The sequence below is a fragment of the Zonotrichia leucophrys genome, chromosome 1A (assembly GCF_028769735.1).
Source record: "Zonotrichia leucophrys gambelii isolate GWCS_2022_RI chromosome 1A, RI_Zleu_2.0, whole genome shotgun sequence".
In the NCBI taxonomy this organism is placed as follows: domain Eukaryota; kingdom Metazoa; phylum Chordata; class Aves; order Passeriformes; family Passerellidae; genus Zonotrichia; species Zonotrichia leucophrys.
In genome coordinates this window covers 19,188,843-19,214,794 of record NC_088170.1, presented here as the reverse complement: position 1 = coordinate 19,214,794, position 25,952 = coordinate 19,188,843, and the positions used below count along the sequence as shown (strand labels likewise).

The 25,952-nt window shown below is 42.5% G+C and overlaps 1 protein-coding gene across 2 annotated transcripts in view; it reads left to right on the top strand.

Annotated features, from left to right (window-relative positions):
- Nucleotides 1–25,176: 25,176 nt before the first annotated feature.
- SLC38A1 (solute carrier family 38 member 1) overlaps nucleotides 25,177–25,952 on the top strand; it is a 42,649-nt gene continuing 41,873 nt past the window's right edge. For both annotated transcript variants that reach the window (XR_010438644.1, XM_064701825.1), the window contains exon 1: nucleotides 25,177–25,453. The gene's annotated coding sequence lies outside the window, so the exon portion shown is untranslated. The remainder of the gene's footprint in view (nucleotides 25,454–25,952) is intronic.

The following is a 25,952-nucleotide window of genomic DNA, read 5'->3' as shown; positions in this document are numbered from 1 at the left end:
TAGCATGTTTTCCTGGAATTCTTGCTTAGTAGCTGTTCATTATTTTATTTTTTTAAGATGCTTTCTGTGTGTGCACAGTGTTTGCTCAAATTTCAAAGCCCATCCTGGTGAGGGATAAATGCCTGCATTCCTTTCTAGTCCTCATTTTAGTGTCATGTTTGTGTAACTTGAATTACTCATTTTTACAGTGTTGCAGGCCTTTAAGAAGGTGTTAATCAGTATACTGCTCTTGGGGATCATGGAGAGGAAGTACTGTGGGACCACCATGTACTTGAGTCCACAATTTAATGTCTTCCACTTGCTTATTTTGTATTTCAGCATTTGGTTACATGCATCTGAAGCATAACTTCAAACAGGTTTTTCATGATGATCATTCTTGGAACAAGAACCCTAAAAATCAAGCTATCCATTAGGAAAGAGTGATCATGTCTGGAAGGGCCCCAGTCTCATAAGGTGTCTGCCCTCACACAGGAACTTCATAGCAGTGCAGAAGCCCTTCCCCTAGAATGCTGCTTGACAAGCTAACCATTAGTCTCACCTTTACAATCAGGCAATTCCATCAACTTAAATAACATGAGAAGCAGTCTTTTCTACACCTTACTTCTCACAAGAATGGGAACGTTGCTTATCTTGTGAGATGAATGAGATGGTGCAATGATTTTTTAAAAAGAAACTGAAATTACATTGGGATGGTGTCTAAAATCCCGTGCTTCGAGCCTCTTTGCTTGCCACAAAGTCTTTGCTCCAAAGGAGGGTTAAGTTGTCACTTCAAGTTCATTCTCAATGCTGAGCTTTGTGAATGTCTCGGGGTCCAGGAGGCAGATGACAACTTTCTTGTAGCTCCTCTGAAATTTGCTTCCTTCTTCCACCCTGGCCTTGCCAAGTCTGTCATGCCCTAAGGTCGTGCCTAGCCATCTCACCTCCAAGTGTTCATGCAGCAGCTGGATTGTACCAAGTCATGTCCTCAGGTCCCCTGTGGCTTTGCTCATATCCCTGCTTGCAGGGCGTCACAGTTCCCATGTGTGCCCGGGTTTCCTTTCTGGAGACACAGAACAGAGCATGGCCAGTGTGTGCCCAAATTTCAGCTCCAGAAGAAACCAAGATACCATGAGGCAGTCTCCATTCCTTCAAGGAACGTGGACACACCATCCCATTTCCAGGGTAGATGTGCCCAGCAGCAGTTTCTTGGCCTTTCTACTTCCAGTCTCTTAAGTGTGACAATCCAGACCTCACCTGCTTTCGCATGCATTTCCTTCTCTCTTCTTGCACAGCCGCTTTTGGCTGTCATAAAGGGACTCTTGCTCAGCTCTGTCACTCTTGCTTGCACCTTTGTCCCCGTTTGCCAGCTCCCCTTGAATATCACCTCTTGAAGTTCCTCTTGCAAGCCACCTTCTCATCCCACTACCTTTCTGACTGTGTGCCTGCCCCAGCCCAGCACCAATCCATGCACATTTTCTTTACCCAGCCACAGCTGGCAATATAATCCTTTGATTTTCCTAGTCTCTGCCCACCTTGTCTCCTTCTGGCCACCACTGTAACTATAAGCCTTATTTTCATGTTCTCTGGCCACCCTGCAGCTCTTCATCAGCCCAGACAGGGCCACTTCCACGCTACATTTGGGCAACCCTTACACCCACAGCCTTTGGCTGAGCCCAGGCCCCACTGTAGGGGACGGCAGGGGCAACTTTTCCAGCAAATATGAATTATTATTATTTTAACTACAGAAAAACATACCCTTTTCCCTGATTTTATTCTCAAATGGGCTAAATAATTTAATCTGATCGGTTTTCCACAGAGATGCAGAAAAGAACCGTCCTGCTGCAGTCACTCATGACAGCAAATGTCAGGAGAATCATCTGAAGTAGGCACAATTTGAAAGAACAGAAACATACTCCAGTAAGAGAACAGTCAGGTAATCTCAGTAACAGGCGGCATAACCAGCCATGTTGGAAAATATAAATTAAATTAGAAATAAGTGGTAATTTTTGTTTTCATTAATATTCACATATAGAAAAAAAAAGTTTTCCAGTTGCAGATCATAAACTGATAGGTGATAAATGTTGGACAGGTACTAGCAAAAATGTAGAAACTCAGTATGGGTCCTTGAAGGGATATGTAGCTTATATAACTAGCTTTTTCATGTGCTTTAATAGTCTCCTTCACTTCATCTTCAAACAGCTCAGATGGCAGCAAAATTAAAGGGAGCCAAATAAGGTGCTCTGGGTATTCCCAAATGCTCAGGAGTTACTGAGCTGGGGCTAATGTAGTCAATCACACATTTACTTTCTGTTAAAATAAATATCAGTTCCTGAACCTCCAGTATTGTTCCTTCCTACTCACTGCAGAGAAAGGATTCAATGTGCTGGTGGAATGCACCTTGGGGCTGGAGCCCAGGTGACTACACAGAACAGACAGACAGACAGACAGGTCTCATGAGAGCTGGCATGAACCACCCTCTGAACCACCCTCTCACCCTGCCTCATGCTCAAACCCCACTGAGCACTTGGGCAATGACTAAAACTGGCAGGACTTTCTGCTGTGGGCAAGGCATAGCCCCGGCACCGTGGCTGAGGAAAATGCTAAGATGGGGATCAAAAAGGCCACAGCAGAGTCTCAGCTCTGTGGAAATATGAACAGCAGCCACAGAGAGCATGAACAGTTTTCCTCTTTTTCCACCAGAAAACAATGGCAACCAGGAGACCTTCAGAAGACAGGTTTGAAAATAGCTGCCCCTAAAATATTTATATCTGTGCTTGCTTTACTGACATGACTGGGGAGGCATCCACTATGAAACTGTTGCTCTGTGAAGATTACTGGACTTAAATGAAAATTACATATGAGGGATGTGTTTTTCTGGGGAATGAGTGAGGAAGTTCCTAAGAACCCCAGCAGCGGAAAGCTGAGCTTTCACAAGAAGCTGCTGTAACTTCACAAGAAATTACCAGGGGCCAGCACTGGATGCAGTTATTTCTTGCCAAGGAGCTGTGCCAGGAGTGCTGCATCCTCCATCCTGCCTGCAGAAATCAAGCCAAAATATTTTGAGAGCAGAAAATTATGAAATCTGCACTAACACAGATTGACCATCCATGGGGACTGTCTGTAGCCTGCTGCCATCACCCAGCTCAGAGGGGCTGCATGTTTTCTGTTTGTGTCAGATTTTGGTACCTGCTTTCTTCTCAAAGATCAGATTCCAAAGGTCTCTCTCTCACCTTACTGCAAAGATGACATTTCCAGGCACAAGCAAGGCTTCCATTCTTCTAAACAGATCATTAAAAGTATGGGTGTCTCAGGAAATATTTTGAAGCAAATGAGTCCTGCTTAATGTGATGATCTTTGTTTGTCTGATTGACACGCTGGGAACAGGGTTACAAGGGCCATTCCAATCTATTTGCACATATATGGAAAGACAGTAAAAAATCAAATGGGAAAGTGAATACAGCAATTTCCGCTTCCAGTAAACCAGACAAGAGCCAATACTGATTTCCACACCTAACATTGTTTTTTCTCAGTGCCAGAAAGATCCATGATTCTCAGATTCCTCTCACACATTGTACTATGGAAGCCTGTACTCACTCTAACATCCACTGCAAGCTGGCTTTTAATCTTCATTTCCTCCATGAGGGCATTCATCTCACATATGCTCATCCTTGCTCCTTCAGATCTTATTTGATTCATGTGAACACTGAACTGATTATGAGACCTAACTGCAGCAGCCTTTTTTTTTACCCCAAGACCCAGCCCTAAGTACTGCAGTGAGTTCCTATAAACTACCAAAGAAAATACAGACCCTGTCACCATCCGGGTCACAGTGTATTTCAAAACCAAGGCTGTAATTTAACATAAAACAAATGTTTTGTTTTCTTGCTGCCACAGAATTCCACCCATTGTGGTAGGTCAAATACAACACTACTGCACTTAACAGAGCCAGTTTCCAACTTGTGGTTAAATTTCTCAACACATTTAAACAATCAGTATCTTGGATCAACACTCTGCTTATCTCCAAGTCCCAGTAGAGAAGTCCTATGACGGTTATTATGTCTGAGCATGGCCAACTACTAGAATATCCAGCTGTCCTCCTCTGCAAATTTTAGTTTGGCAGGGAACATCAGTCTTCATCTTCTGCATTTTCTAGCAGCAGCTTTACCAAAACTAAACCTCTGAAGTATTTCCTTTCTTACTTGAATATGGATAAGTGTTAGAAAGAATCAGACACAATCTCTGTCTTCCGGAATCATTAAAGAAACAAAATCCTTTTCAAAAAGGCATCAACAACTACTTAGAATAACTACTTTTATTGTCTTCTTATTTTTAAAAATACTGAGTAAATTAAATACATGGAATCTAAAGTACTTTTACAGTTTGTTTTGTTTCTGTCTGTTCTGCTGTTATCTGAATCAAGCTGCCCATGTGATTCAGACTTTTCCCTGCAGAAGTTACTGGAATGGTTCTTTCCTTGTTTGTGCACAATGAGTTATTATACATAGTTCAACAACACAGAGATAAACTACAGAAGTTCCTCTGCAGAATTTTTCCTGTTTTCATTTCTCTCACTCTTCTGCACAATAATGTATTGTAGCTTTCCCTTCCCACCCCAGTACAGACACCTAAGACCATTCACTTGTCTAATTTTCCCAAGGTTTTACAAACTCTCGGTGTAGCAGTGGGGAACAAAGTGACACGGACCCCCTTATGCATCCGAAGGAGATCGCTTTGTTGTAGAACTCTGCAATATTTATACCTCTGGTTTAACCTGACATAACTGAAACCAAACCGATCCACAGCAGAACTGAGCAGAGGGAAGGTGCCCATTGGCTGGCCCAGCTGCTGCGCCGCCATCCCTGCGTCCTACCATCCTATCAGCTTCCTGCCATACACCGTCCCTGGTTCCCACAGCCACTCACAATCTCACTCCCAAGTGACTCTGTCCTCACTCATAATTCCCTCTCACCCTCAGCCGATTCCCCCTGCCCAGCCCGTGGCTGTGCCTTTCCCACGGGGCCCTCTGGTGAGCTAAGCCCTGACCACTCTAATAGTTATTACCTCACATCCTACATCTCCTCCCTCTTTTTTTTTTTTTTATCAAGCAATGAAAACCTACTGGGAAAAACAGAAACAACTCCTCAGACAGTAATAACAGTGACAACAGTAATAACTATAACAACTTTTCAAAAACTGTAATACAGGCTTATAACACAGTAACTATGTGCGCATCGATTCAGGACAGCTCAACAAAAGGCTGCACACACCCTGACAGAATCCACTCCACTTGATGGCCTGTGGAGACGCAGGCACAGCACCTGCCCCACGTCACCAAGTCCAGTGGTCCTTTCCATTCTCCAGTCAGTAAGTCCTTCACCATCACAGGAGGTTTTGGATCAGCCTTTGTGACAAAAGAATACTGCCTTTCACAGGCAGTTTGTCCCATCTCATCACAATTTAAAAAAATTGAGAACATACAAAGCTTTAGCTAGACTTTCACGAGGGTACCGAATCTCCGCCTCTTTTTGGTTTTCAAGCATCAATTTTAAGGTTTTATGGGCACGCTCAAAATAGCTTGACCTGTGGGCAAGTATGGAATGCCTGTAGATCCTGTAATAACAACCACATGCCATTTTGCCTGGGTATGCAAAATATAAGGGTGTTCCAGGGACTAGAAGATGGACAGATATGGCCTAAGGACAATTGCTCCTCCACAAGCTGATTTAAGTTTAGTAACCATTCCTTTCATAGGGGCCATTGGTGAAGTCACACAGGGTCTTCAGTCCTCCATGTGAGATTACATACATCCAGTATTGCTTTTGGAAGCACTGATCAATGGCCCCTATGAAAAAGGCCCTCCAGTGAGGTTGAATCTATTTGTATGGCTGTCCCAAATTGTCCCAGAACATCTCTTCCCTATAATGTGCATGGTATAGGCAATGAACAATTCAGGCAGTTTGCCCATCGGGGCCAAGGACAAGCCAAAGATGAGCAGTTGGTCTAGGGTGCTGCATTCCTCCTACCCCAATTAGGGCTGATGTGGGGCTGATTGCGGGCCAATTACTAGGCCATTCATTGCTTTTAATAATAATAGAGACATCAGCTCCAGTAACAACAAGCCCTTTGAATTTTTTGCCCTCTATAGTGCATGTTAAAGTTTTTGCCATCTATACTGCATGTTGAACATATGCAGATGCTGTGCATGGCCCAACACATGCAAGAATGGCAGGTTTAGAAACTTGTATGCAGAAATTAGAAGATAAGATAAAGGAGGATTACAAGAAACTCGGGAAGGAGGTTAAAGAGGACCTTCTCCAAATCTCAGCAATACAGATCAGAGATTCTAAAACCAAACAGAGATGTCTCCCAGACAGGGGAACAATAGTTCTACCTGCATAATAATAGAAAAAAACATGAAGAGGCGAGATGAAAAATCTACTGCTGCTCTGGCACCACGGGTGCTTAAATTAAAGAACAACAAGGCTCAGAGAGGAAGTTCCACCAAAAGAGAAGCAATATCTAACAAAGGCCACCTAGTTACTTAACACCCAAAGTTCCGCCAACCGAGCAGGCCCTGCCCAGTCTGAACCCCTGCCTACAATAAACAAAGTCCTAGTAGTACATGTCAGAAGTTTGCTAAAGAAGACAATTTAAATAAATTCTGCCTCAAATACAGACAAACCCATTCATAGAGTTGTCTTTGCTCAAAGACCAAGTTGAACACAGTAGATAATACAGACAAATAGAACAACACAATGTGTACCTCCAGGAGATCTAATTGTTGAGTGAGAACTATGTGTAAGCAGTTTACTAAAAGTTTGCTAAACACTGTTTGCTAAATGTTACTGCTACTGTCTATGTAAAGCTGCATATTATATAAATACGTGTGTGTATAATGTATGTATTTGTGGAGTTAAAATATATATTACTTTTGGTAGTAAGCTGACAATATGGGTATAAGTGTAGAATGTCCTGAGGTGACTTTATGATGCTTGCATCCCTAAAATAAATTTTGCACCTTTAAGATTGATTCTGAGAGCAAAGGCGGGGGGTGGCGGGGAGCACGCAGTTTGTTTTCCAACACTGCACTCACTCCTCCACATTCCTGTTCCTGAACTGTGTTGTCTGCAGATGGACAGACCGCAAGACAGAGCTCTCCTTTGCTTTTAGTTAATTTTAGCTAGCTGCGACAGAGAAGTTCCCTAGACTGTGGTTTTTCTTTTTCTTAGAACTGTTTGAACCTGCTCTATACCGAATACCCAGAAAAGCACCAGCAGCTCGCACCTGTGGCCCACAGGGCCGGGCCTGGGCCGCAGCATTTCCAGCACAAGGGGGACTGATAAGAGACTGAGTGAGCCAAGTTATAGCCCACAAAGGGGGCTTTCTAAATTTGTCATCTCTTGAAAGTGGACAGAAGTTTTATTGTTTAATATTGTTCATCTCTTTTTGTGCTAGTGTTTTATTTTTTAATATTGTTCATCTCTTTTTGCCTGTTCAATAAACAACTTTTTCCAGTTTTCTCCAAGAAAATATTTTCCTGAACCAGTTGGGAGAAGGGTCACTTAAATCTACTTTCTAGAAGAAACCCCTTTAGAAGTTTTCTCTCAAATTTGCCCTAAACCAGGACACTTGTTAAATGTTTCTTCTTGCATTTTCTGCTTCTCCAAGATGTGTAGGCCTGCCCCCTGCCAGAAGTTTCCCGGCTGTGTAGCCTTTCCTTTGACAGGGTATTGGGTACAGCAGCCAACAGCCCAATGCTTTCCCCTTCCACACCTGGGACAATCTTTGGATGGCATTTTTGTCCCGTCCCCTTGTTGAGGGCAATCCCTTTTAAAATGACCCATTGAACCACATTTAAAATAGCACCCATCCGTGTCACCAGAACAAAGAAATGCACAGATAAAGCTGCTGCCAGAGAATTAGTGTTATTAGCAATAGTTCCTGCATTTTGGCATGCTCTAACCATGCCTGCTATATCACCATGTCTGCTATAGACTGTAAAGATGAACAGATTTCCAAGTGGAAGTACATAGGTCCTTTCCACCCAAATTGACAAATTGACTGACATGTTTTATGGAAATATAAAAGAGGAGAAATATTTGAAAGACTCAGTGGTAAAGAAACAGTGAGACGTATTGCAATATCATGATAGTGGCTATGAAAGCCAACTGATCCATTAACGTTACTAAACTATGGATTGCCTTTGGCACTGGAGAGCATAACTGAAAATGCAACTGAACAAAGTTTTCTCTGCATCCTCCTGCTGCAGCTTGGCCATGCTATCCTGCTGCCCTGCATAATGATCTGGCTTGCAAATCCTCAGTTTGTGCCTTTTTTCATGAGCCAGTGTTGTTTTTAGCCATGAGTTGACTTTTCCTGCAGCCTTCCAGGGAGCTGGAAGATGTGGAAAGCTGACAGATGCGGGGGCAAAGACGTGGTCAGGCCACTGAGCTGGCTGCTGCCCAAAAGAGAAAGGTGTGCAAGACAAAATCTCAAGTGTCTACTAACGAAAGGGCTGCTTGACCATGGTGGCTGAAGGGTGGGAATGAGAGCTGGCAGCAGCCAGTCATCCCACACAGGCAAAGGAGCTGCCACTGTTTGCCAAGTGCCCATCACGGTGGGGTCTGCTGCTCCCTCAGGTCTTCTTCCCACCCTCCCCAGCATGTTCACAGTCAGGTCAGTGGCACTGAGGGCTCCCACAAACAGGAGTGAAAATGTAGACAACAACTGCATTTTTGGAGCTGGCAATGGGAGCCACTGAAGCACAACTCACAGGGGAGTAAAGCACCCAGAGGAAACACATGACAGAAAAGAGGCCTGGAGAGAAAAACAGAAAAGAAGAATGGTGAAGACAGAAAGTAGACTAGCTAACAAATGAAAAGGGAGATAAGAAGAATGCCTGTGCAAAATATCAGAAATCCTAAAGTTATTTCATGGTTATTCGTGTCCTTGCCTTCCCTGAACAGAAAGGGGAATAGAACTTTGTGGAAATAATCCTGGATAAGACACATATAACAGAAAGTACGAAAAACTGAAAATCAGCCACCCAGCCTGTAAAGCAGCTCAATTGATAAGTGTTCATAATAATCTGGAATTCTTTCAAAATCATGTGAAAAAAATAGTGGAGAAAACTGTATGTGTTGACAGTCTCCAAGGGCAACCTGAGTCATTACTTAACTCTTGTTACTTTGTGCCCACAAGGCTATCTTCTATCCCACTGGCACATTAACATAAGCAATAAAATAAATCGCTGTAAACCAGAACCTTTCCTGCTGACTGTGAGCAATTACCAGTATTTATATGCTCAGTGAAATCAAGGAGGTAGCTTATTGGAGTAGCATGGAGGTCCACTTCACCATTTAAACATGGATTCTTAGAATGGATAACTCACAAATAAGCCAAAAGGGATGGCTAAGTTTTTTCAGACTTTACTAGTTTCTAACTGTCCAACAAAAATACATAAATCTTTTCCTGTCCTGGTTTTCAAGGTGACAATGAGGAAACCAATGCTGGAAAACAAAGAAGCACTGGTTCCTGGCACAGCCAGGTGTCTCAGGGCAGCCAAGCTGTGCTGGGCAGCAGCGGCTGGTGCAGCCCCACAACAGCCCCACAACAGGCAAACTGCAGGCACAGCATTCCTCCTTCTCCTCAGCAGCTACAGAGCAAATGCACGGGCATATGTGTGCCTCTCTCCAGAAAAGGGCCCTCTTGCTTGGTAAAAGGTTTTTTATACTGATGAGTTTTGGTGTAACAAATATAAAATGTGTTTTCCCTAGGCAAATAGTGAGCCTGATCCATATATTTGAGGGATCCTAAGATTGTCACTCTGTACCAAAACATACCAGGCTGCAGGCTTTTCTACTAACAGTCAATTACAATATTTTGAATCACAAGGATCTCATAAAAATTGTAAAGTCGTAAACAAGGTTCTGGCCTTGAGTTAGAAACATCACTTCCTGAATTTTTATTTTTTTTTAAGTGGTAGAAATGATGCAATTTTCCAGGAACCAGATAGGAAGGAAAAGAGAGTAAGTATTTTTTCTGGCCAAAAGATTGATGGTGACACATTTGAAGGGAGGAATTTGCCCTGACTCATAGGAAATTATCTTTGTTCTTGGGCATTTAAAAACACCCTTTGTGGAACAAAAAAGATAGTCTGAACTATGTTTGTGTTTTGAGGAAGGATAGCTTTGCCTATTGAAAAGAATAACAAGGTGAAGAAGTATGTTAACGGAATGTGAGGCCATTTTAATTTTTCTTTACAGCTGGCTGCATCAAAGGCAGATGACAGGGGTGAATTATTTTAAAGATCATAGCAACAGAGAAATTGCAAGAAGTTTAGATTTTGAATAATTAATTTGGATCATGTTGCTGTTGCCAAATTATACACTTATCTGGAAGACACAAAAATAGATAAATTCTTTGCTTTGAAGAGATTTATACCTTTAACAATGATGAACTCATGTGATATTAGTACTAGTCACACATTTACCTTCACTTTTTTTAAACCAATCACGAGGTTAACGAGGATTAATTGAGGCACAAACAGAAGAAGACCTGCAAATCCCCTCCAAATTCCAGTGAAGGTCGTTACTTATCATCTAACAAAATTTTCTACACAGAAGAGTGACTGGAAGTTATTGAAACCATCTTCAAACCTGACAGCATCATTATTATATTCCTAAGGTTGTTTTTATTGCAGGATCACAAGCAGCTGTACTCCCCATCCAACGGTGCTGCTGGAGGAGAGGAGAGCACTTGCTCCAGCCTTGCCTGAACTTAAAGGCAAAACTGGTCTTCCCTGCACGGTGCCTGGGCTCTGGGGACCCAAATTAAGTATATACTTTAAGTAGCTGGAGCAATCTCACTAACTAATGCTTATTTTAAAGTAGGTTTGGACTCAAGCCTAAAACAAGACTTTCTTTTTTGTTTTTTTTTTTTTCTCTCAAGACCTCCTATACAGAATTAATTTGGAAACTAAAGAAAGAAATTGGAGCTCAAACTTTGCACTGAAACAAGCAAGTAACTGGGACATGTGCTGGGAAAAGTGACAGGGAGAATCCCTGCAGCATGAGAAGAGCTACCCCAGCTCCCAGGCCTATCCAGGATATGCACACCTAAACCTATTACAAACTCTGCTGAATCCTTACCAAAACTGTTCTCATGATATTTTCCAGGCTGAAATAACTGCGTGTGTTTCATCAGACATGGCACCCATAAGAGAGGGTACGGCATCAGCATGGCCAGGAGGGCCCAGCATGGCAAAAACAAACTGTGCCACTGGGATGCATTTTCCAGGCATTTGATCTTTGAACACACCTTTTTCTTTTTTTAGCTTAATTGCCCTTACAAATATTCCCTGACATTCCTTCAGCTGCACCAGTCGAGGAATTTCTCACAGATGTCCTTTCACAGCAAACATTTCAAGGAACTTCTCAGCTAAGGGACCTGAAGGTGTTTCAGGGAAGCCATGGCCACTTTTGGAAGGAGACTTCTCACCAGGACAATGTGGCACATGAGGATAGCTGACTCAAGGTGGCTGCTGTGGGCATGCTTTGCTGCTGTGGGCATGCTTTGCTGCTGCTGTGGGCATGCTTTTGTGCTGCTGCGGCAATGCTTTGCTGCTGCTGGGGCAATGCTTTGCTGCTGCTTTGGTAATGCTTTGCTGCTGCTGGGGCAATGCTTTGCTTCTACTGTGGGCATGCTTTGCTTTGGTGCTGCTGTGGCAATGCTTTGCTGCTGCTGTGGGCATGCTTTCTTGCTGCTGTGGCAATGCTTTGCTGCTACTGAGGGCATGCTTTGCTGCTGCTGGGGCAGTGCTTTGCTGCTGCTGGAGCAGTGCTTTTCAGGGGTTGCCTCTGGCCTGTGCTCACGGGGGGCAGCAGAGCCAGGGGCAGCGGTGATGCTGTGGATGCCGGAGCGCCCCGCGGCCCCTCACGCGGGCCGGCAAAGCCACCGTTTTCCGCTGGGCAGAGTCATATGACAGCACACAGAACAATATTGCTGTGTTTCCTTCCCATCGACTACTTAGGGACTGATACTTCGGGGAAAATGAGGAAAATTACTGCCTGCTGCTGCTGAGCAGCAAAGTTATGAAAAAGCAACTATTTCTTTTAAATTCACTTCTCATTCTCCTCTTGTTGCAATTATTTTTTTTCGTTCTGATGTAATGCAAGACCTTTTAACATTATTTTCTGTCTCTTAAGTTTCCTGCATAGGAAGCATCATCCTGATGTATTGTATCAATCCTTAAAGAGGATCAAATGAAAAAAGATGAAAATACTCAAATTAGGATCCTCTTGAAGATGGTTTTCTTGTTTTTCATTTCCTGTCAGAATTTGATTTTTCAAATGAAGCTGACATATGCAAACTCTGATCACATCTCGCTATTAGTTTTATATTTAGATTTATGAGCTTGATTCAGATTTAGCTTGGGATTATTAGAATTTCAGCTGCTCATTTCTTTAACACAGAAAGAAGTTCTGCAAGGAAAGCACATCTGAGGATAACAGCATGATAGATCAATAAGAGCATTATATGTAAGACCATATTTCTATCAAAGATAAATCACTTCCCACTTGTCTGAAAGGAGCATACCTATCTCCTGGAACAGCAAAAGAGAAATGAGACAAATCTATACATCCAAAACCAAATACAGGGGAAACAGAAATAAACTGAAGACTGTTCAATTTGGACGCCAAACTAACATTGAAATCTTTCTGTACATTGCAAACAGAACTGTGGAAAAATTGCAGTGTAGCAGAGGAACATGTATTCTCAGAAAAGCCCATTACAAAATCATAGGAATCACAGTTTAGTTTTGTGACTTCCCTCCATAAACTTTTTCACAAGAATATATTGTCTCCTTCATATGTTTTAAAATGAAAGTTGAGAATATGCTGTCATATATATCAAAATAAGCTGTATTCAACACATATTTGTATCAAAAGATGTAGCATCACTGTAGCCAAAGGGCATAAGAAATAAACAAGAGAGGTTTGGTAAGTAGGGATTATATCTTTTATTAGATGAATTGGTGTAATTAAAAAAAAATTAGAAATAAAAAAAGTTGCCATGAACACAAGCTCTTGTACAGATCTGAAATAGAAGCAGCAAGCCAAAGTTTGCTATGAAGCTAAGTTTCACTGCACATCACTGACTGCTCCTTTCCCATTCTCACATCTGGCAGGTGATACATTACCCCTCCCCACACTTCAAGGGACAAACTTATCAAATCTCTCCATTTTGCTGAGCAAGTACCAGCTACCTTTTCTGCTGTGTGGCCAAACTTACATACACCCAATTTGGCTTAGAGCAGCTTCCTTCTACTTCTGCCAAGCTTTGAAGTTTGCTTCTACTTCTTACCAGAGATGGCCATGCATGCTCAAAAGTTTGTCTTACTCAGTGTGCAAACCTCTTCTTGCCAGAGTGTGTTAGTGCACCCCATCTCCATCAATTTGTTGCCATCTCTCATGATGTGCTAACACAGAATAATCCAGATGAGAAGAAAAACATGGGCAAGTTTTACTGCAGCAGCATGACAAGGACATAAACACTTCAAGCACTAGCGTCACTGGCATAGGAGAAAATAAACACTTCCACAGCAAGAAATAAATTCTTAGAGAAAATTATAGACTCACAAATGAAATATGAGTGAATTCTCTATGACACGGTATTTTTAGACTGGATGAATGCAGGGGGATGGCAGTCACTTTTGTTAGTGGACGAATGTTTTGCAAGAACAGTTCAACACTAGATGTTATTTATAAGTATATATAGAAATAACTATAGAAATAAATAAATCAATACGTTTATACCTAAAATATATATATAAATAATTATTTTTAAAATTTTAATTTCATTTTATAAATATGTAGTGTGGACTCCAAAACTCTAAGAGAGCACACAATAAGTGTCCATACTCAAACAGCCCCAGACAGACCATCTAGACTTTGCATATTATCACAAAAATGAGGGAAGGTGCAAGGTGTGCTTGCTGTCCCTGTGTCCATACGGCATACTGGGATGAGGTCTGGATCGGTGTATAGGGCAATGCAGGTGAGCTGGAAGTGTGGTCTTTTAATTAGCAAAGAGATATGGACTGAAGGTATTGGAAAAGGGAAAGTTTTGTCTGTCCCTAATTAATGACGTTGGTGCTCCACCTTTCTCATTATGTAATGTGACATTATGTTATGTATGGTGCAAGTTCGCCTAAATAAAGGGAGACAGGGTAAGGAAAAGGGCAGGGAGAAAAACATAAATTTCAATCCAAAAATTTTCCAAGCATGAGATTAAAATGATGAGGAAAAAACCCCTCCATTTTCAGAAGTCCCAACGCAGCACTGTTGTGTGCAAAAGGCCTGAAGAAGGCGGCCCTTGGTTGTGTTACCCTTGTTTTCACATTACACAGGTCATCAACTCTGTTGTCGCAACATTTTCAGGCAATTGATTACCTGGTTAGGAAGCACAACTTAATGAGTCATAAGCAGAAAGGTTTTGCTGTGAGTGGCATATGTTTGTTTAATCCACATGACAAATTAAATGTTTGTTTAATCCACGTGAGAAATTACATTAAAAGCATCAGTAGCCATTTCAAACTAGATGAACGTCAGAGAAGAGCAAATAGTTTTATATTTCTAATACTACATGTTGGCACCAAACTCTTGTTCTGACAGGAACCCAAAAGGTAAACAATGAGCCAGTGAGTGCTTGTGCCCATAGAGGCCGCGTGTGTTGCCAGCAACAGTTAGCCATGAAATTGAAAGCAAATATTTGCTCTGCTTAAAAAATGCTCAGACTGTAATAACTGCATAGTGCTGTAAGCTTCGAGAGCTTCTTGATCATTTACGGACACTGCCTCTCTGCCTGCAGAATATTTACTGAGCTCAGGGTGAGGTTCTCAGTAACTGACAATCAGACACTCCCCTGGTTAAACCCAAAACATTTTCAAACAGAATTATGCATGTGAGTCAAGTTCTGGTACACCATATTTTTAGTTTCCTGGTTCCCTGCAATACAGGCTTCTGGTTTTGTTTGTGGCAGTGGGCATGTCCCAAACCCCTCTTTCATTTAAGGTCCTGATTTGGGTCTCTTAAAATTGCAATCAAACTCTTGATATTTCCTATGCCAGGCATGCTCCAAGCACTGGGTGGCTTGGGGGGAGTTGTGGGACTGGATTTGTCCTGTCTCAACGAAAAGGAGAGGAGAAGAGTTTGTGGCTGGGCTTGGCTACTTACCTCTGTCACAAATCTGCCTCTTGGCATCCAGATTTTCCCAATTCTCGACGTTGCACTAAGCCACAGACTTTAATGCGAAAACAAAAAGTGCAGAACCCAAGGAAAATTGCAGCACAGTGCCTTTTACCTGGAATGCAGGAATAGGTACAGTTTTATAACCCAGAGAGCTATGTAGCTCCTGTAGGGCTGTGGTGGCTGCTGCAGGGAGCTGCAGTGAGCTCCCATGCTCCCTCCAGGTCAGCATTCAGAGCCTCCATTCTGAGTCTTACCCAGGCCAGCATCATCTGCCCATTCCCCTATGCTAGGAGGCAGCCCTCACCAGCTCTGAGAGCCATGTCCCCCTGCTCTGATCCCAAGCACCCCAGGGCTGCCCCAGCCATGGTGAGCTCCCCCTGAGGCTGCCTGGGTCCCAGGGAGGGTCCTGCTCTGGGGAAGGGAAACAGCAGAGCAGTGGAGACTCTCAAGCACCCAGTCTGGGAAGGGATAGAACAGGTGGGAGGGATTAAAAATCTCTTGTTCTAACTCTTCCAGTGGGAAGTCAGGTCCCAGACAAGTTGTTGTAGACAGCTCTAATGAGTTAAAAGTGCTAGCTCAGGCTTCAGGGAAGCAAAGCTGCCTGTGCACCACCTGCCCATTTCTGCCTTTACAATGGCCCCTCTGTGAACAGATCTGAGCTCAAGGCTTGGGATGATGTGGTTGCTAACCAGGATGTGTGCCCCAGCCTGGCTGGAAGGAAATGGGATGGCTCTGCAACCACAGCCTAGTAGGTAGGCATGCTCCTTCACGGACTGCTCCTTGCCCCTGGGCCCTTGTATCTTCTGAGAAATTATTTACACCATTACATCCTGGACTCCTCATTATGGACCGTATTTCAGAAAGTGCTTCAGCACAGCATTTGTTTTATGCATCTCCCTGCCTTCATTATCTTCTGGCCTGCCCTAACACTAACTGAGATTGCCTAAGAGGCCACTTCTCACAGCCCCCCTGCCCACACATAGAGGGGTGATGGACTCTGCAAAACCGGCACCACAACTTTTTCTGAGAACACCAGTTTTGGACTACAATCTTCTAGAAAAGCATCCACAAACTGAACCAGGTTGCATCTGTGATGAACATGAATATTTCAGAACACATTTGCAAAATGCAATTATGCCTTCCTCTTACATCTGCATTAAGCCATGATGTTAATACTAAAAACACCCTGGGCTTTGTACACTAGCCCATAACAATATTTCCAATGTGACTTCAGTACCTGAATGCACAAAATTTGCAGGATCAGGCTATGGCTTTCTGCCAAAGCAAGGCTTTAGGAAGACAGAGTTTTCAAATGGCCATTTTGAACTAGGTATACTTAGCAAACTACAGTCAAGCTCCTGCATGAAATACAAGTTCTAGACCCATACTCAGTATTTTTTAAAAAATGTATTTATTATAAGAGCTATAGTAGCATCAGATAATATAGATTATACATTGGATCAGCTAATATAGATTATATATTGGATATCTTTAAATTTTAGCTATAAAATAATAATGTTAATTTATATATCCTACATATTGTAATACATCTTTTGCCTTCTGGTTACTCAGAGTTTTATGCACCAGATCTACTGGCAAAGCATTTATTGCACTCTGATCTTCTAAGAACTTTTTCTACTATCAGTTTCCTCAGGATACTTCTTTTTAAACCAACATTTAGACTCTTACATGAGTCTTTGAAATTTTATTGCACTCTGCCTCTGACACAGTCTTGTTAAAAAGTTACCATTACCTGTTCTCTTCATCTTCTGACTAAGCAACATAAAACAGATGGTGAAACAGGAGGGACCTGTAGATGAGTGAAAGCAGTGGGAATCAAAACTACCAAATTCCTTTTCCAGTGTGAAGAGCCTCTGCCAAAGCTTGAGTTGTGCATGTTCCACTGATAATGATCATCTTGTTTCTGTAAGAGGGTACACATTTAGTTGTAAGCATTGCTAAGTGAACAGCATCTTGTGCTAGTACATACAGATTTGTCTGAAGGGGCTGCAGGACAAGGCAGGCACTCTTCACTCAGGTGTTCAACTTCTGGTCACACCAACTGTTCCACACAGGACACTATGGGATGTAAGCCCTGACAGGAGAGGGATTCAAGCCCACAGTGTTGAAATACATTTTAGGTGGGCAAATAGACAGCTGCTGGAAGACAATAAAACAGATGCTGGTAAGGAGCAGGTTTAGTTGTCCATCCCAAAGAAGTCTGGAGCTGCTATGAAGGCAGCCCTTCTGAGAGGTAACTAAGGCAGACGTGAAGTCTTCTCTCTTGTAACACTGTGCTTCTATTGTTAATATAACTATATAGAATTGTATGAAGAGTGGGGCATGTTCTGGGAAATAAAAGTTGTAGGTGCTGTATCTATCTGGAGACTGTGAGCAGTCTCATTTTGTACCCAAAACCTATAGCACCAGGACCTGAACGGAAGATCCTTTTATCCAAAAGAAATGCAAAAAAAGGTCTCTTGCATCCTCTTGAGGACATTGAAGAAAAGGGTATCTAGTCTTTAACTAGCTAGTCTTGCTGTAACATTTGATGGGAGTCCTAAATGAATAATGCATTCTTCTTTTTTTCCCCAAGTTTTCAATTTGCAATGGGACTAATAATACTTGCCCCTTGTAGCAAAATATTAAGAGATGCTGAGATGAAAAACACTGTGTAAGTTCAAAGTACTTAATGTAATCAATAATTCTACAATATGATAGACTCCTCACTTCAATCAAGTGCACTTAAAAAAAAAATTATGTGCTCTAAAGATAATTTCCCAAACACTATCCTTGAAATCAGAGGATTCAGATATAGAGTACTTAACTAGATTGCAGGAACGCATGCCATTTCTAGTCCTGTAATTAGGCAACAGAGCAGATCTAATCACTTCATTACTGTAATGACAGCTGCTACACGAAGCCCAAAACCAGAGAGAGAAATAGGTTACCACACAGGTACCTCAGAATGTGTTTAAGCATGACTGCTAATAGAGCTGCATACTTTGACATTTCTGTCTGCTATTTGCCTTTTCTCCTCATTGGCAGCTCGAGCTCAGAACCTGTCTGTGAGGCTGGTGTTGACCCAGGGGAAGCTGCCACACCAGCAAGGCTTGAAACTTCCCTGTCTTGGGCAGATCAGGAAACCTTGCTATTTTTATAACATGAAATTCCAGTGTGTTTAATTTTATTCATTTAATGCTTTTTCTATGGAACTTTATTCCTCCATAAACATGTCATTAAAGACATGCACACATAATAACCACTGAACACATATGCACATAGCATGGCCTTGGCCTATAGCACTGTCACAATCTGGGACTTGCATGGAATATGCAATACCCAAAGCCTTGTAAATGATGGGATAAATTCTGCTTGCACTGATTTAATTTACGTTTAATGAATATTGAATTTGTTTGTATTTTACAGAATTGCAAGAGCTAATGTAATTACCAGAAGAAGTATGAGATGGGTCCTGAGTACCACATGAGACATCTCTCTGGTCTTACAGATGTGTTAATGACATCAGATTTTAAATAAATTGACTTCTTTTGTCAGATTCCAGCCACCCTTCCTGAAATGCCCTCAGACATGTCAATAGCTTTGTTTTGGTTTATTCTTTTAAAAATATTGGCCATCAAGTTGTTCTTAACAGACATAATTTTAAAACCTAGTCCTCTACTCCCTGAGTCTGAATTTCTTGTGTGTAAATCTAAGCTTTATTAGTAGTTTGTTTACTGTGGTGATTTAAAGAAGTCACCATTTTTCCACCATCCTGAAAATCTTATGTCATCTTATTACATAGGAATTGTCAAAAAAAAAATTCTTTCCTTTTTTCCAAATTCTCCCATTTCATGATGTTTCATGATACCATGATGTCAGCAGGTCATGTTATTGCAGGGGTGCACTAAGATCAGCACATACAACCTGGATACTTACAAGTCAGCATCTAACTTCACACATAGTCGGGCAAATGAGCACTCTGCTTTCTAAGGAAACTGATTTTCCTCCATGTCCATGTATTTAAGCAGCAGTGAGATATGCTCATCAACTTCAAATGTTTTATTTTATTGATGTTATGGATTTTTAGTTGATGTTATGGATTTAGATATATAATATTTGGCACCTAAATTCTCAAGTAAGTTTTCATTCTTTTTTCTTTCATATCTATATCTATATCTATATCTATATCTATATCTATATCTATATCTATATCTATATCTATATCTATATCTATCTATCTACCTTTTAATCTATCTTCTTTAAAAGAGGAGAATTCAATTACTGGGCTCTGCACTAGCAGGCCAGTCCTAGATTAAACAAATTATATTTAGTATAATTTAATACAATACATAAGTAAGTATTTTTAGTATAATTTAATTCACAACAGTTTTCAATTTTCTCATGTTTCTAGACACATCCCACTCTCATTAGCTATGCTGTATATGCTGGAACTAGGAGTTGCAATTTGCCAGGACAATTTTTGACAACAGGAGATCACAGGTATTATCTCTCAAAATGCTAAGCAAGCCCTTGAAGTTCTCTCTACAAATGGAATGGCAAAACCCATTCTTTTCTGGGGAAAAGAAGAGAGGATCTCATCTTTATGTTGCAACACAACTCAGCATCCTGGTCACCACAAAATCTGAATTTACTCATTTCAAAAAGATCAAAGTTTTATGGTCTACTCAGATCATATAAATTGGTCTATAGTGCTATAAACTGACGTCAAGAACAACACCTTAAAGGCAAGTAAATAAAAGAACATCTTGTTACTCCTACTTTTAAAATCTATTTAAATGAAACTTCTACTATCACTGCAGGCATCTATCGTATTATAAATCGCTTTTACTTTAGACACTGCTATTTCCTTAGCCTCATGTAAGAAGTTTGAAAACTTTGTATCACAGTAAAACACTTGTTCTGACCGAAAAAAAGAGTTAGAGTAGATGATCAGGAGTTAAGGAGAAAAAGCACAGCTACCTGGTTCCTTGTGTGAATTCCTGAATCTAAAGAGGAAGAGCAGAGGACAAATCCTATTAAACCAGGATTACTCATCATCAGTCCTATACCGTACTTTGGCCAGGAAACTAACGAGTGATAACATCTCATGGTCACAGCATTACAGACATGCATGCAAGATTTCACAGCCCTGGAAAACTGATTGTCTCAACATGCAGGGTTGGAGGCGGCTGAGCACATGTTTAAACACAGTTGATGCTATCAGTGTTCACAAAATCTGTGACAAGTGTGGGCAGCTCTTTTCGGAGTATCACGCAAGACCAGTCATGTACAGATCGTACATTATGCATCACAGTCAAGGATGTTTTGCCTTGCCCAGCTGCTAGGAAAAATATCCTCCTCTGCTAATGTCACAGACTCAGTGTCAGGACCCTGCTAGTACCAGAAGTCTTTTAACATGGTGGTGATTGATATCCCCAAAACCTATATTTTTGTTTGCTAGCAAAACCTATATTTTTATTTGCTAGCAAATCCTGGCACAGCAGCAGCACTAGAGAAACCATAGATATTTGTTGAAACATTTAGTTTATTTCCAGGAATAAATTTGTACTGTGAAGTAAATAGCTGTTCCACCTTGGAAGCCTTCACTCACTTCAGCAAACCTCATCGTGTGTTTGGGCTTGAACCACACCCAGCCCAAGTAGGTGTCAGTATTTTGTTTGTCCTTGCAGCACATCTCCAAGACTGTTCGAGCACACAGTATCTATGAAGCTTTGGTAAGAAAGGGATCTCCCTGTCTAATTTCTTCCTTTATGAGGACCAGTACTGCCCCCTCCTGTGAGCAGTCCCATGGCTAGGACACTGCGTTATCAAACCGAAGCTTCTTGGCTCTCTGCAGGAAATGGACATGAATTCCTCTTTCCAAAAAAAATAAAAATAGTTGGGGGGAAAAAGGCACGAAATTCTATGTGCATTTTAGTTCAACTTGATTTAGATGGAGTACTGAGGTGCAAAAATAGCCATTGCTTACGCCCTTTGCTTCATCGCTATTCTTGAACCGCAGTCAGAATAGCGATGAAGTTCAAGGTCACCTCCTGGCAGCAAGCACCTTCTCTGAAAAACACAGGATTTTGTCCTTCAGCTGGCTTTACACTTCTGATCTGTTCTCTTTTATTCTCCTCTCTTTCACACAAGCACTAACACATGAGTTCAAGCACGCCAGTGACGGATGTACTAAAATAGAGGTGAAGAGAACTCTGTAAGCACCTCCAGCTCCACCTGTCAGCCCCATCACATCAGCCGTGAATTCCTCTGCCCCAGGCACAGCCAACTCCAGCAACTCCATCCCCCTGGGCTGCAGCCATATATTTGCCTGAGGGTAAAATAGTTGAACGGATAATCATACAAAATTAATGATGCTCTGTCATCAGCTTTGTTTCAGGTGCAAGAATTGTGTCTGGAATGTCTGGTAGGCTTTGCTGCAATTTGGAAGCAAAAGACAACAAAGAAGCCAAACAAGCCCCACATTCAATGAAATGCATGCCAAATCAAACAGCATTCTGAAACTGCATGAAGAAAATTGCCAAATATTCACACATTCAATAATTTAGTCAACCAAAGAAGTATTTGGTGTCTTTTGATTTAAGTTCACTTTTATTATGTAGATATATTTTTTGTTGCATACCAGCAGTTTCCATTAGTAAGTATAAGTTAGTCAATAAGCATAAATTTTTGAAGGAGAGTACAGAAGGGAATTTTCCAGACTCTGGAAGAACATTGCACTTCAGAGGGTAGTTCTGAAAATGAACATGGCTGCTGATTCATTTTAGGCAGGCAAAATATAATCTAAAGGATATTTGGAAGTTGCAAGTCTGAACAAAAGCAGATGAGAATGGTGATACCACAAACAGAGAAAGGCTCGGGGTTATTTCAGAGGAAAGAAAAGACGATCCATTTTGACTAGATAAAAGTGCATTGAAAGACATCCAAGAAGAGATTTGAGATGGATGACCATCTCATACCAGTTTAATATGGGCAAAGAAAAATATTACAGAAAATTCCTGAATTTTGTGGTATATCTCTAAATAGGAATAGGAGCAAGATAATGAATGAAAAGAATAAAGAGAAAGACACAGGAGGAGTGAATAGGGTCAATAAGGAGTCACTGCCATGAAAATCTGTTGGAAAAAAGCCTACAAGAAACCATGAAACTAGAATTAGAATATGCTTGCCACAAGCATCAAAGTTTCACAGCATATCAAGGCAAACAGAACCAACAGTGATAAAAAAATCAGAGAGATATTGAGAGAGAGATTGGAGAAATTTAAACTACTAAAGATGCAAAGTAAAATCCTTTCCATTTCTCCATAGAGAAATACTATAATTTTTTTGGAGCTGGTTAAAATATATTAAAAAGACTTTTTTTGAAATTCTATTAAAAATAATTACCTCCATTCTAAGAATGCACATGACAAGGTAAGAATCAAATAGCCTGCCTTTATAACTATAAAAGGAAAGGAGGTAGCAGAACACATCAAATCAATGATCATTCACCTGATATATATTTTGTTTTAAAGAAACAAAGTTGCTTCCTCTTATTCCCTACAGCAACACCACCTGACCTCTGTCGGATCTCAGGATCTCAGTCCTGAGGTGCTGAGCCACCGAGACCACCTTGGGGGGCTCGGGAGTCCTGGAATGTTGCCAGAAGTGTCTGGTGGCTGGACTTTGACCCTACACAGGAGACGACAAGGATGAGGGCTTCACCGGGGTGAATGGTGAAGGGATTAGTTAATTAGAGGGTGAGAAACAGGGTTTAGGATTTATGTACAGGGGGGTTTAGAGGAGTAAGATGGAGGAATTGGGGTGTGTCCTGTCCTCCTTCTTCTTCCTCTTCTCCTCCATCTTCTTTGGCCATGGTGGCACTCTTGGATTGGTTATTACTGAGAGTGCACCCAGCAATGAGAATAAATGGTATTGGGGAAAAATGATAAATATTGTACACGTAACAATGGGTATAAAGATACGTGGCTGCCCCGGAGGGCAGACAGTGTGCTCATGGCTGACTGCTGAGCAGATCTCTGTTCGGCTGAAAGAACATCTTTTAGATAAACAATTAATAAACATAAAAACCGAAAGAAGAACTGAAGCCTCTTCTCGTCCTTCGATACGCGGGCTGCCCCAAGGCCACCTCGGGCCTTTCCAGGCCCCTCAAACAGCCAAGAAAACCCGACAGACCTCATCCACTATATAATACACATTTTTATTCAATAATCTGGGGGAGAGATTGATTTTCAGTTTACCATTTATAAGTGAGTCAGAGTGAATTGCAAATACTTGCTTCTCTGCTTTCAGGCATGGTAGCTTGCACTGGGAGCTGGGTGTGGAGTGAAGCCTCTGGCTTAAAATCCAGTCCCTCATCTTTTGACAATCTTAAATTTCTCTGGAGCTGCACATGATTCTGATGAGAGATGTTTAATCACACGGGTGAGGTTGAAAGATCAGCTCTTGCCCTAATGCCCTTGTTCAGCTACCTCTTCCTCAGGCTTCACTCTCAATTCTGGGATGCTGTGGCTCTTGTCCTAGCAGGGTGCAATAGGTGTTAATTAAGTTACTGCTTGCACAGCACTTCACATTCAGAGAACTCTGGGGTCCTCAGCACAGGAGACACATGGGGCTTTGGAGCAGTGGGGTCCTGGTGATGATCATAGGTATGGAGCCCCTCTCCTATGAGAAAAGGCTGAAAGAGTTGGTGTTTTTCAGCCTGGGGAAAAGAAGGCTCCAAGGAGACCTTATTGTGGCCTTTCACTACCTACAGGGGGCCTATAAGAAAGAGAGTGACAAACTTTTTAGCAGGGCCTGTTGCAATAGGACAAGGGTCTAAAGTAAGGAGAGTCAATTTAGATTAGATATAAGGAAAATGAGGGCGGTGAAACACTGAAAGAGGTTGCCCAGAGGGGTGGTGGATCCCTGAAAACATTCAAAGACAGGCTGGATGGGGCTCTGAGCAACTTGATATAGCTGAGAATGTCCTTGTTCATTGCTGGGCGTTGCACTAGATGGCTTTTAAAGGTCCTTCCAACCCAAACTGTTCTAGGATTCTGTGAACTGCTCTACTGGGGAAAAAATTTAAAAATTGTGAAAATTCTGAAACAGAAATCCAATTTCTGTATGCAAATCAGTAATTTGAAAACCACAGTTCTTCATGTGTGTCATCTGCCTTTTTTGGCCTGACATTTATGAGACATAGCAGTGGAAATTCCAGAGCAAGCACCTTAAGAAGCTTATGAAAGAGTTGCCATGAAAGCTTCCCAGAAGCCATTACCGTCCATGGGTAGCGAGGCAAACTGCACCCAAACCCACAGGCTTCATCACCCTTTCAGTCTTTGCCTTGTGATACCCCATGCAAGTCATGTGTTCTGTAGGGGAGGGCAGCCAAGGACAGCTGCAATACCATTTTGCTTCAGGTTAGTTCTTGAAAAGTTTTTTCCAAGCCAAAAAGCTCATGCAATGCTTTCTAGATATTAGGATGGAAATAACAAGCTACAGTAAATCATCCGTGCGTTGAATTCCCCCGTTCATTTTAAGGAAGGCGTCTTGCCCCAGCAGGAAATACTCCGACCTCCTGCACAAATTGCAGCATTTTCACCATATACCTTTTGCATGACACAACAGGAAATAGGCTAACACAATAGTGCCGTAGATCTTCCGTAGCCATTTCAAGTCACAAAAATCCAGCCTGGCTGCCAGGAGGGGTTCTCCAACCGTGGCATGAAAAAAATTGCTGTGTTTTGTAAAAAGAGTAAAAAATTATTTTTTTTTTTTAAGGAAAGGTGTTGAAGGTCCATGCGGCGGGGGAGCGGTGCGTGCCGGGGTCCCGGGGGTGCCCTGCCCGGACCGTGTGAGCGGCCACCCCGAGGAGCCCCCTCGCCCCGCAGCACCTGAAGGCGCGGCCCCGGCGCCGGCCCCGCTCGGCGCGCTCCCTGCGCGCTCCCGCCAGCCCGCCCACCTCCACATGCACACACCCGCGGCGGGAGGAGGAAGGGCATCTTTCTCGTCGTTTTCGTTTCGCCAGTTTCATTTACCCCCCCTTCTCCCCCCTTTCTCTCCTTCTTCTTCTTCTTCTTCTTCTTTCCTTTTTTTTTTTTCAATTAAATTTTATTTTATTTTTATCACTGTAATTATTTGTCGGGGTTCTCCAGTCGGATCCCGGCGGAAAAGGCGGATCGCTTCTCGGAGGGTCCCCGCGGCTCCTGGGGAAGGTAGGCAGCAGCGGCTAACGCAATGGGAGAGAGGGATGGGGCCGCGGCTCCCCGCGTCCCCTTTGTCTCCGCGCCGCGGCCGCGCAGCGCGGGCCGGAGCCCGGAGCCCGCCGCCGCCCGCGCTTTGTCCCCGCCGTGTGCGCAGCCCTCCCCCATTCCCTGCCAAACGTGTCTGTCCGCTCCTGGTGCTGCCCAGTGCGAACCCTAAAAACGCGAGCAGCCAGCCGGGCGGGGCTCGGGGAGCCCGGCGGGGCGGAGGGGACGAGGGGACGGGCGGCCATGCGGCATCTCCCGCGGCTGGGGCGCGCTGCCGCGCCGGAGGCGGGAGCGATGCTGCCCTCGCCGACTACTGAGGCGGGCAGCAGTTTGTGGAAAAAAACCACCAACAAACAAAACCCGCAGAAATAAAACAGAAACCTGGCAGTCTGCGGCTACGGGCTTCCGCTGGCAGCGAAAAAAAATGTAGTAATAATAAATGAGTTTGCCCCTTATGACGGCC